Below are 13494 nucleotides of genomic sequence, written 5' to 3' on the forward strand. Positions count from 1 at the left end.
TCTGAACTGTATGGCTACCAATGGTTAGGATGATAGATATTATGTCAGGTGTATTTTTACCACGAGAGAAAAAAAATGAATTTAAAGGAAGTGGGCAAGGCAGAAAAAAAATGGTTCGGGACTTCTGGTCCCATGGGAAAGACTGAACACACATGTAATACTCCATCCCATGATGCCCAAATTCCACTGGTATGACACAAATCATACTTTTGTTGTTGTTATTGTTTTTATGTTTGTTTGTTTGTTTTAATGTTTGTTTATTTATTCTGAGAGAGAGAAAGAGAGCCAGTGGGGGAGGGGCAGAGAGAGAGAGAGAGAGAGAGGGAGAGAATCTCAAGCAGGCTCCGCGCTGTGAGATCATGACCTGAGATCATGACCTGAGCTGAAATCAAGAGCCAGATGTTCAACCGGCTGAGCCACCCAGGTGTCCCCAAATCATGCTTTTTTTCAAAAAAAAAAAAAAAAAAGAAAGAACAATTCTAGGCATAAACGTAACAAGAAGGGCTCAACACTTACATGAGGGAAATTACCAAACTCAAAGACCAAAAGGAGACTTGACACGACGGAAAAATACCTTAGCTTGGGAGAGGCAGACCTAACATCATAAAGGACATCCATTCATTTCAGGTCAGTATGTATAGTTAATACAATCACAATACGATCATCCAATTTTTGTTCCCTGGGGTTGACTATAAAGCTCTTGAGGGAGGACAAACAACCAAGAATAGCCAGGAAACACCTGAAAAAGATAGACAATCATGAGGGCTTGCCCTATCAGATACTAAGACATTATATAACCCAACATAGAAAGTAAATATCTAAGCGTTCATACTGATAGAGATAAGGGAATGGGGAAGAGACAAGTGTCTTGTGCATTATTTCATCTCATTTATGTACTTCCTTGACCTCCAAGAAGTAAAGCCTAAGTCCCCACTCTTCCTATGTGGGCTGCACATAGTGACTTCCTTCCAAAGAGGGCAATATGGAAAACAAGGAAAAATGACATTAGGGCAAAACTAAGATCTGAAGGAAGTGTGCCCGTTAGTTACCAATAATGTATCAGCATTGGTTCATTCATTTTAATAAATGTGCCATGCTAACGTAGGATGTTAATAACAGGGGAAAGGGTGTGGGGGATGTCAGAACTCTACAATCTTCTCAGATTTGTTTTTTGTACATCTAAAGCTGTCCTTGAAAATAGTCTACTAAAGGGGCGCCTGGATGGCTCAGGTGGTTGAGCGTCCGGCTTTGGCTCAGGTCATGATCTCACAATTTGTGGGTTCGAGCCCCGCATCGGGCTCTGGGCTGATGGCTCAGGGCCTGGAGCCTGCTTCGAATTCTGTGTTTTCCTCTCTCTCTGCTCCTCCCTCGCTCATGCTCTGTCTCTCGCTCTCTCCTTCAAAAATAAATAAAAACATAAAAAAAATTTTTTTTAAAAAGAAAATAGTCTACTAAAAAGAAGGCTGCCTGAAACGCTTTTGTAGATGTCACCTTGTGGCCTCTGCCATAGGTGAACTGGAGAATATACCTACAAGTGGCATTGCTGGGTCACAGAACGCAGTATCACTAGATGTCAAATTGACTTTGAGACGCTCCTACCAATTTTCACCTCCACTATCATGGTATGAAAAATCGAATTCCACCCTCCTTTCCCAGGAATACATGCACCCTCAATGATTTTTATTATTTTCAGACTCTTCCTTAATTTTCTGAAAATTTGCTGGGCAGGAACGTGACGTGGACATGATTCATGTTCTTTTATGTCGACCCGGTTCCTACATACTGAGTTGCCTAGTTTACATTTTAATTTGTAGTTCTTTGTATATTGTAGAATATTTGGATGTTCTATATTTGTCAAATGTGTTTTCGCATCCTTGATTTTAAACATTTGTGATGTCTTTTATGCCACCAAACTTTTTTTTTTAATTTTTTTTTTAAACGTTTATTTATTTTTGAGACAGAGACAGAGCATGAACGGAGAAGGGGCAGAGAGAGAGGGAGACACAGAATCGGAAGCAGGCTCCAGGCTCTGAGCCATCAGCCCAGAGCCCGACGCAGGGCTGGAACTCACTGACCGCGAGATCGTGACCTGAGCTGAAGTGGGACGCTTAACCGACTGAGCCACCCAGGCGCCCCCAAACTTTTTAATGACACTACTTTTAAATATAGTCAAATGTATCATTTTTTTTCCCCTTACGGTATATACATTCCATTGCTGCTTTGAAAAATTCAGCCTATTGAAATAACAAAGCATTCTCCTCTATTTCCATCTGGAAAAAAAAATGCTTGTCTTTTTTTTTAAGACTTTATCTTATTTTTCAGGTAATGTCTACACCCAACGTGGGGCTTGAACTCACAACCCCGAGATCAAGAATCACACGTTCTACCAGCTGAGCCAGCCAACTGCCCCAATGACTCCAGTTTTGTTTTTTTTAACTTATTAAAAAGCTTCAGAAACTTAAAGTGGGGCATTGGCAGGTGAGCAGAATATCCAGAAATAGGTCCACCTGCATATGAAAAGATAGCATATGATAAAGGTGGCATCTCAGTACAATGAGGGGAAAATGGTATGGGGTGGGGGGCGTCTGGGTGGCTCAGTCAGTTAAGTGTCTGGCTCAGGTTATGATCTCAAGGTTTGTGAGTTCGAGCCCCGCGTCGGGCTCTGTGCTGACAGCTCAGAGCCTGGAGCCTGCTTTGGATTCTGTGTCTCCCTCTCTCTCTGCCCCTCCCTGCTCACGCCTTGTCTCTCTCTCTCTCTCTTTCAAAGAAAAATAAATAAGCATTTTTTTAAAAATTAAAAATGTTGTGGGGGGGGGGCGCCTGGGTGGCTCAGTCGGTTAAGCATCTGACTTCAGCTCAGATCATGGAAGTTTGAGCCCCGCATCGGGCTCACTGTTGTCAGCATGGAACCCTCTTTGGATCTTCTGTCTCCCTCTCTCTGCCCCTCCCCTGTTTGCTCTCTCTCTCTCTCTCTCTCTCTCAAAAATACTAAATAAACATTAAAAAAATAATAAAAATGGTATTGGGATAACTTCTTAGGTATGTAGAAAAAGATAAAACAGAGTGTGATAAATTCCAAATACGGCGGAGATTTAAAGGTAGGAAAATGTAAACCATACATGCCCAGAAGAAATCATAGGTAAATTCTTCTATACTCAGTGCAAAACACCTTCCTATCTAGGAATCCAAATCCGGAAACTAGGGGAAATAGATCGCTAAATCTGACCCCGTAAAACTTGAAAAACCAGAAAACAAAACAAAAAACAAAAAACAACAACAAAGAAAACTCCGTGCCCCCCAAACACCATAAACCATGGAGAAAGACAAATGGCAAATCGGGAAAAAATACTTGCAACTCGTATTGCAGATAAAGGTTTAATTTGCTTTGAGTATGTGTTTAAAAATAGAAGAATAACAGGCCACGTGCCCCCTAGGAAAATGAGAAAGAGAAATGAACACACATTTCCCCAAAAAGAAATGCAAATGGTCCTCAAGCATGAAGCAACGTTCAACCTGCTTGATAAGAAAAAGATGCAAATGAAGTTTCACAAGGATACCATTTCTCACCCAGCAGAACGACAGACTGGCCAGAGCCTCTGGCGCAAAGTTGAACAGAAGCTGTTAAAATCAACTTCCGCTCTCATTCCTAATCCCCATACTTCACCATTAAGTATGATGTATACTTTTTGTAGAAAGTTCCCCTCTTAGTTTCTCAATCTTAATCAGACTGAGAAAGTTCCCCTCTTAGTTTGTTGAGAGTCTACGTTTTTTTATGATAAATAATTGTTTAATTTCATGAAATGCTTTTTCTGCATCTGATGAAACGTGTTCCCCCCCCCCCCCCGCCCCTTTGTTCTGTTAAGGAGGCAAAATACGTTGATTTTCAAATGTTAACCCTATCTTGCATTCCTGAAATGTATGCCACTTGGTCATGATATACTGTCTTTTCTTACACATTGCTGGATGTGATCTGCAATATTTTTTCCTAGGGGTTTGGAGTTTATAATCCTGGGAATATCCGGAGTGCCTGGGTGGCTCTGTCGGTTAAGCGTCCGACTCCAGCTCAGGCCATGATCTCAGGGTTTGTGAGTTTGAGCCCCGCGTCGGGCTCTGCGCTGACAGCTCGGAGCCTGGAGCCTGCTTCGGATTCTGTGTCTCCCTCTCTCTCTGCTCCTCCCCTGCTCATGCTCTGTCTCTGTCTCAGAAATAAATAAACATTAAAAAAAAAGTTTATAATCCTGGGAATATCAGCTTTTAATTTTCCTCTTGTAATGTCCTTGTCACCTTTTGGTATTTAAGTTATGATGCCCTCATGAAATAAGTTTGGTGGTGTTTCTCCTGCTTCTATTCTTTGGAAAAGTTTGAGTAAGACAGTGTTATTTATTTATTATTTTTTTAAGCTAATCTCTATACCCAACGTCAGGCTCGAACTCACAACCCTAAGATCAAGAGCTCCACCGACTGAGCCAATCAAGGCCCCCCGTCCTTTTCAAATTTATTAAATGGTGGCATTTCTTTAAATGTTTGAAAGAACTCACCATCAAAGCCATCTGGGCCTGGAGTTTCCATCATGGGCAGCTTTAAACTGCAGATTCAGTTTCTTTAACAGATACAACAATCTTCAGCTTTTATTCAGATTCTTTATACCTTCTTGCATAAATTTTGGTAAATTGTGTTTTTTGAAAGCTTCATTCATTTCATGCAAATTTTCACATACTGCCTTTCCTGTAACTAACTGTAACTGAGTGTAACCAAACAGCCGATGAGGAAATGTTTGGTTTCTTTAATTCTTTTTTTTTTTTAATGTTTATTGATTTTTGAAAGAGAGACAGAACGCGAGCGGGGGAGAGGCAGAGAAAGGGAGACACAGAATCCGAAGCAGGCTCCAGGCTCCCGAGCTGTCGGCACAGAGCCCGACGTGGGGCTTGAACTCAAGAGACCTGAGATCGTGACCTGAGCCGAAGTCGGACGCTCCACGGACTGAGCCGCCCAGGCGCCCCTGAATGTTCTCTGTTTTAGAAAGAATTCCAGTTTATAAATTATTTGTTCAAAAATCAACAGTTAATGTAGACCGTCACTATTTTTTTTTACTCTTTTTTTAAGTAGGCTTCATGCCTGGCACAGAGCCCAACGCAGGGTTCAAACTCACGTAAGATCAAGACCCGCGCTGCGATCAAGAGTTGGCTGCTCAACTGACCGAGCCACAAGCATGTCACTATTTTGTAACCCCAAATGAAATCATGGATCTAGGCAGTCATTATTAATGGCTGTTCAAACTATTAAGTGATAAGCTGATGGGAAGTTATAGAATGGTTGATTTAGGCTGACCCTACTTGAACCCAGCGATCAATTCTAGTGCTCCCCAAAGAGAAATAACCAGAAATTATGTGTTGCCTCTTGTGATGGAACACAAAATACACACCACCACCTATCAAGTGTTCTTGGCCCTCCCCCTAAGCCAAATCAAACTCGAATCTGATTATGTCTTTATTTAGCTATCGGTGGACAAGTAACACGGGGGCCAAAAGAACAAAACGCACTGACACAAGGAGGCAATCAGCAACAATAGGAACTGGGTTGGAAAGAACCAACCGTGGGGCGCCTGGGTGGCTCAGTAGGTTGAGCGTCCGACTCTTGACTTCGCCTCAGGTCATGATCCCCCGGTTTGTGGGTTCCAGCCCCACGTCGGGCTCTGTGCTCACACTGCTTGCTCTCTATCTCTCTCTCAAATAAAAACTTGAAAGAAAGAAAGAAAGAAAGAAAGAAAGAAACCAACCGTAATAAAAAGAAAAAAAGCCTTAAGCTCATTGGGGAAATTTGAATACTGAGACGATATTTCACCCTATTATGGAATCGTGGTTAAGTTTTTTGGTGCGATAACAGTAATGATAGTTTTGTTTTAAGGGTCTTTATCTTTTAGAGATGTGTAAGAAGTATTTACTGGTGAAATGATATATCTGGGATGTATTTCAAAATAATTGCGGGGGAAAGGGTGATTCAAGGTAGTGGGAGAGTGTAGCTGAAGTAAGACTGGCCACGTGTTGATAAATGTGGAAGCTGAGTGATGGGTATGTGGGATTTTGTTATATTATTCCCTCTACTTTTATATGTATTTAGAAATGTCCATAAGAAAGTTTTTAAAAACCCTCACAGTACAGGAAAACAAAGGTGCCATTCACAGACCAAAAATGTGAAATGTGAAACATTTGAAAGCAGATGGGATCAGAAGAGAAGTCAGAAGACAGGAAACCACAGATTAAGTCATCAGAAGGGTTCTTGCCAAAGCAGCCTCGAGAAAAGGGGGTGGGGAAGTATGCCCTCCCAGCGTTATATAGTTTCAAAACTTATTGGCATGAGTTGGAACAATCAGGATGCTGTCTCTCCATTTGACCCTTCCCAGGCCCCCGCACCTGAATAGAACTGCTGGTAGGAGAAGTCCAAGAATGTTCTCTAAAGAAACTAGCCCTAGGGGCACCTGGGTGGCTCAGTCGGCTAAGAGGCCGACTTTGGCTCAGGTCACGATCACGCAGTCCGTGAGTTCAAGCCCCGCGTCGGGCTCTGTGCTGACAGCTCGGAGCCTGGAGCCTGTTTCAGATTCTGTGTCTCCCTCTCTCTGACCCTCCCCCGTTCATGCTCTGTCTCTGTCTCAAAAATGAAATGAACGTTAAAAAAAATTTTTTTTAAATAAATAAAATAAAGAAACTGGCCCTAATGAGGTCAGGAAAAGCTGACAAAGTAAAGTGCACTTGCCTACTATTCTCTGCCCCCCACCTACCTACAAGGAGGGCCTCCCGCAGCTGCGACCTGGCCTCTTGAAGAGCTACAAAGTAAATCCCCTCCAGCTATCGATATCGATCAGAGCAATCCTTGTATTCATGAATACAAACTGAAAGCCAAGAGTTGCCGGATCCTTGAGGAAAAACCACCCCCTCAATGGGAAAGTAAAATACAAAAAGTGAAATACCGAGGGAAGCAAAAAGAATATGAAAACAGGGAGGGGGGCAAAACGTAAGAGGCTCTTAAATATGGAGAACACACAGAGGGTTGCTGGAGGGGCTGCGGGAGGGCGGAGGGGCTAAATGGGGAAGGGGCATGAAGGAATCTCCTCCTGGAATCACTGTGGCACTCTATGCCAACTAACCTGGATGTAAATTTAAAAAATAAATTAAAAAAACAAAGTGAAATACCAACAGACTGCAATGAAAAAGAAGCTACCAGGAATACAAAAAGGAGGCTTAGAAAATAAGCGAATGGACATTAATGACTAACCTAAATCTTTTTTTTTTTTTTTTTTTTAAATTTTTTTTTCAACGTTTATTTATTTTTGGGACAGAGAGAGACAGAGCATGAACAGGGGAGGGGCAGAGAGAGGGGGAGACACAGAATCGGAAACAGGCTCCAGGCTCCGAGCCATCAGCCCAGAGCCTGACGCGGGGCTCGAACTCACAGACCGCGAGATCGTGACCTGGCTGAAGTCGGAGGCTTAACCGACTGCGCCACCCAGGCGCCCCTAACCTAAATCTTTTAATGAACAGGCTGAATGATAAATCAAGCCTGGAAGACCGCATTGGTGGGCTGGAAGTAAGATGAAGGAAAAAATAAACAAAGTATTAAAAGGTTACCAAGGAAAAATCTAGAAGCTCCAATGTCTCACTAATCCGTGTTCCAGAAGTGGAGGATGGGCAGCATGTCAGGGGAGAAATAATCGAAATTATTATAAAATACGATTTGCTAAACACACTGATCGGGGTATGTCAAAGGGGACACAAGGAGCCAACAGAAGAAGCTCCCAATGGTCAAAACGGGAACAATCAGAACAAAATAGTGTTGGATTACAGCCCAAAGCCTAAAATAAACCTCCTTGAGTCCTTACTGATATAAGTGATCTGAGTACATTAATAAATGGGGGAGAAAACCCTCACCTCCTGTGCAGAATATTAAATAATTTATGTAGCTATGCCACACTAAAGAGGGGTGTCGTCATTCCTCACTCCGTAAGTGTGGGGCTGCCTTTCGCACAGTGTTGCAATGGGGGCGCCTGGGTGGAGCCTGCTTAGGGTTCTCTCTCTCCCTCTCACTGCCCTCCCCCTCTCGTGCTCGCTCGCTCTCTCTCTCTCTCTCTCTCTCTCTCTCTCAAAATAAATAAACTTAAGACAGTGGAGACACCCAACCAACAGCCAGGTGATCAGGGCCGACATCAGCAGTGGTAAGACATGTCAGTTTTTTCTTTTTCTTTTTTTAAGTTTATTTATTTTTTGAGAGAGAGAGAGAGAGAGAGAGAGAGAGAGAGACAGTGCCAGCTGGGGAGGGGCAGAGAGAGAGGGAAAGGAACCCAAGCAGGCTCCACGCTGTCAGCGTAGAGCCCGATGCGGGGCTCCATCTCACGAACCATGAGATCGCGACCCGAGCCGAGATCAAGAGCGGGACACTTAACCGACGGAGCCACCCAGGCGCCCCGAAGTCACGCTGATAGTATGAAACCTTGATGTGATGGAATGGAAATGGCACTTCACCTCTATCATCTCCTTCCTCAAAGCCCAGAACTCCAGTCCAGTCGTGAACACACATCAGAAGAAGTTCGATACAGGAGCACTCGACAATATACCTGACCACTACCCTTCAAAAACTGTCATCAAAAACAAGGTGAGTCTGAAAAGCTGTCACACCAAGAGGAGCTTAAGGAGACATGACAAAACTAAATGTCATGTGCTATCCTGGATCAGATCCTGGAAAAAAAAATAAATAAAAAGGGATATTAGGTACAAATGAAATGGGAATAAAGCATAGACTTCAGTGAATAATAAGGTGTCAGCATCGGTACATTAATTGTAACAAACGTACCACAGTCGTGGGGAAAACGGTGGTGGTCTGGGGGAGATACATGGGAACAAGGTACTAGCTGCTCAATTTTTCGGTGAATCTAAAACTATTCTAAAAAGTCAAGTCTATTTATTTTATTTTTTTTTTAATTTTTTTAAAAATGTTTATTCATTTTTGAAACAGAGAGGGACAGAGCATGAACAGGGGAGGGTCAGAGAGAGAGTGAGACACAGATTCCGAAACAGGCTCCAGGCTCTGAGCTGTCAGCACAGAGCCCAACACGGGGCTTGAACTCACGGACCGTGAGATCATGACCTGAGCCGAAGTTGGACGCTTAACAGACTGAGCCACCCAGGCATCCCAAGTCAAGTCTATTTAAAAAGTACAATTTACTTAAACAAAAGACGCGAATCTTCCGAATGAAAGGACCTAGAGAATGCTGGTGTAAGGAGAGATAAACATTGTTCCCTTTTCATGATTCTGAATCCCTCCCTGTCTTATTTACTGAGTACTTATTTGGGGGCTCTCAATCTCACAGTCTAGGGAGTGAGTTTAAACCCCTCCTCCTGGCCTTGGTTTTTAAATGTTCCATGTGTATCATCTCTGTAATGACAACACACAGCAAAAGGACACGGACATGGATTTTTAGAGCTAATTCAGCTTTTTTAAACTCACATTTAGAGACACATTTACGAAATTTCCAAATTCTGAGGCAAAAGAAAAAAAAAAACCTACAAAGCTTTCAAAGAAAAGAAAAAGAAAAGGTGACTCAGAAAGGTTCCAAAGCCGACTAACATCATGCAACATCACATAGAATACAATGGAGCAGTGTCTTCAAAATTCTAAAAGTACTGTCAATCTTAAATTATATGAGAACAAAAGATATTTTCAGCGTACAAGAGCTCGGAAAGTTTGCCTCCCACACCTGTAGGAATTACTCAAGAGAATAGTTCAGCCAAAAATATAAGTAATCCAAGAAAGAATGCAGGAGATATAAGAAACAGTAGGTGCTGGGGCACCTGGGTGGCTCAGTCGGTTGAGCGTCTGACTTCGGTTCAGGTCATGATCCCCCAGTTCATGGGTTCGAGCCCCACGTCGGGCTCTGTGCGGAGAGCTCAGAGCCTGGAGCCTGCTTTGGATTCTGTGCCTCCCTCTCTCTCTCCCAAAAATAAACGTTAAAAAATTTTTTTTTAAAAAAGAAACACCAGGTGCTGAGTCTCAGACTGGGGTGGGGGTGGGAGGATTTGAAGGAAAATGAAAAGGGGATTTATTACATCTTGAGGCTTGGAGACTTCTCTACTGAACGGTGACATTTTAGAAACATTTCTTTCCTTTTCGGTGGCTCTAATCCCTCTGCTTGAATCTACGTGGCCTGATATTTCTATAAAATCGCATTGTGAATTCTGTTCGTTTTTCCTTTTCAAGTGTGATTACTGATATATTCGGGTTGACTTTTACCATCTTGTTTTATGCTTCCCGTTTACTTTGTTTCTTCTGTGCTTCTTTCTTCTTCCTCTCCTGCCTTCGGACCGCATTGCTGATTGGTGTGCTTGAAATGCGATTTGTTCACGACTCACAGCCATGCATTTAGGGATTGCTCTTAAAATTTCAATATGCCTGCCCACTCAACGTGTGAGGTCAATCAATAGGCTCTGGAACAAGACAAGAACTTGACATTATTGCCCGTCCACCCCCCAAGCAGACATTGACTGTTGTTTTACACGCGCAATGCTTGCTTAGATTTACCCACTGTAGTGAAGATTGTCAGTGTCTCGCCTAGACCCCTTTTCAAAAAAAAATTCTTTTGATGTTTATTTATTTTTGAGAGAGAGAGAGAGTGGGAGAGGGGCAGAGAGAGAGGGAGACACCGAATCCGAAGCAGGCTCCAGGCTCTGAGCCGTCAGCGCAGGGCCCGACGCGGGGCTCGAACCCACGAACCGCGAGATCGTGACCTGAGCCGAAGTCGGACGCTCAACCGACTGAGCCGCCCAGGCGCCCCTCACCTAGACCCCTTTAATTGAGGCAGTATACGTACTGCCCAGCTGGCGTATTAACTGATGGCTGCACCATTCTTGGGAGGATTGTTCTGAGGAAGACAGTGCATCCCGGGCTGGGAGGTTACCATCCCAACCCCTAAGGACAGGCCGTAACCAGTACCTGGCCTATATGGGGATACAAAAAGCCAGCTCTTGGAGCACCTGGGAGGCTCAGTCGGTTAAACATCCGACTCTCGATTTCGGCTCAGATCAGGATCTCACGGTGCATGAGATCGAGCCCCACATCGGGCTCCGCACGGACAGCACAGGGCCTGCTTGGGATTCTCTCTCTCTCCCTCTCCCTCTGCCCTTCCCCTGCATTGTAAATAGATAAACAGAAAATAACCAAAAGTTAAAAAAAAAAAAAAAAAAAAGCCAGCTCCCTTGCCACAACAGAGGACAAGTCTGTGGTGCCCGTATTAGTTTTCTATTGCTGCTATAACAAACGATCACACACATAGTGTCTGGAACAACACAAATTTATTCCCTTACAGGTGTGAAAGTGAAAAGTCTAACATGGGTCTCACTGAACTAAAATCAAGGTGTCAGCAGGGCCGTGTGTTCCTTGTAAGAGGCAGTAGGGGAGAATGTGTGTTCTTGCCTTGTCCAGCTTCAAGAGGTCGCCAGTATTCTTTAGCTCACGGCCCCCTTCCTCCCTCTTCAAAACCACAGCACAGCGCCAGTCTGATCATTCGTTCACAGTCACATCTCTTTCTCTCTTTCTTTGCCTCCCTCCTCCTATCTTAAGGACTCTTGTGATTACATTGGGCCCAGGATACACCAGAATAATCTCTTTGAGACTGGTTGATTAGCAACTCTGATCACATCTGCAACCTTCATTCCCCTTTGCCACATAACCTAATGTACTCACAGGCTCAGAGGATTAGGACGCGAATGTCTTTGGGAGGCCATTATTCTGCCAGCCACAGCACCCTTCGAGCTCCAGAGCTATTCGCAGGTTCAGGCTAAGGCTAGATTCCAGCTGGAGCCATACAAAGGGACTTATAGGAGGCTGTGTCCTTATTCAACAGTCAACACTATTTGTCGTAACAACGTAGAAAACTTTATAGAAATCTGATAAGTCGCTACCACAAGGATGTAAAAAGGAAGGTGTTACAGAACTAAATCCACATCTATCTTTCTAGGAAGTCCACGTCAAGTCATTTATCATAATACAAAGTCCAAGAAATGTGGTTGTAGTAAAAACCAAGATGAACAACCAATAGAGTGGACACCTTCTCTGGGGAGAGAAGCATCAAGTTGGAAAAAGGTAGATCAGAGAAGTGCTCCTTGTTTTAGAAGCCTGATTTGTAGACAAACACTGTTTGACTTCTTAAACTATGCACAATGTTTTGACGAAACAACTTAAAAAATTAACTCAGTAAGTGAGGCAAAGAAGTTAGTTTAGTCCCTTAAACTAGCAAGAACCTAAAAAAAAAAAAAAAAGAGAAAAGAGAAAGAAAGGAAGTAACCTATTACATTCCTATTCCTAGTTCTAAAAAAACCTTTTGCTAACTATAAATTAACACGTACTCACCATAAGGACTTAAGGTGACGTAGAAATGTTGAAAATACAACGTGAAAATCCTATATATACACCACCACTCTCAGAGATCGCCTCTATGCACATCCATGTGCATATTTATGCTCCCAGGTAGTTTTTCAAAAAAGTTGGGATCACACTGTTTGTGACCTGATTATATCACTAACAAACAGATCTTGCCAGGTCAATTGATACAGCTCTACATTCCTCTTAGTAATTGCACAGAATTCTGTCATTTGAATGTACCATTAAAAGTAATGACAATTTAACAAAACTCAGGAGGCCAGACAGTAGGAGGGAAGAGATAAGTTCATTTTCCTCATCTTTAGTGACAAGGAGTCAGCTAATATTATTCAAGTTGGTAAATAAGGGTAGAAAAAGTATGATATTTAAAGCAATAAAGGCATCTACTGGAAGGACAAAATATATTAGCCATCAAAAAAAACCAAAGTGCATATACACAAAATTCCTTAAGTTTCAGAGTGGGCATTCAATATCTACTAGCCAAACTTGGACAATAAAAATAAGTATAAATATAGTAAAAAGTATATCAAAAGGACTTTTAATAACGGTTGTCTCATAAAAGGGGATGAGGTTGGGCACTTATATCTGTCACCATAAATGTACCCGCTATTTTAAAAAGATATTCATGATATGGAATGGAAAATAGCTATTTATAAAACAGTACATAAACTACACTCAACTTTTATACAAAATACATACAATGTGTTCATGCACAGGTAGAAAAGACTCCAAAGGCCATGTACCAAAATATGGACAATAGTTATGTCTAAGTACATCATATTATAAACATTCTATATATATATATATGCACATGTATATATGTGCATGTATATATACATATACATATGTGTGTGTGCGTGTGTGTGTGTATATATATATACACACATGCATATATATACATATATATGTATGTGTGTATATATATATATATATATATATATGTACATATATATATATATAAAATATATATATTTTTTTAAGTAGGCTTCATGCCCAGTGCAGAGCCCAATGCTGGGCTTGAACTCACAACCTGAGCTGAGATCAAGAGTCGGACACTTAACTGACTGAGCC

This window comes from Prionailurus viverrinus, chromosome X (assembly GCF_022837055.1).
Source record: "Prionailurus viverrinus isolate Anna chromosome X, UM_Priviv_1.0, whole genome shotgun sequence".
NCBI classification, from domain to species: domain Eukaryota; kingdom Metazoa; phylum Chordata; class Mammalia; order Carnivora; family Felidae; genus Prionailurus; species Prionailurus viverrinus.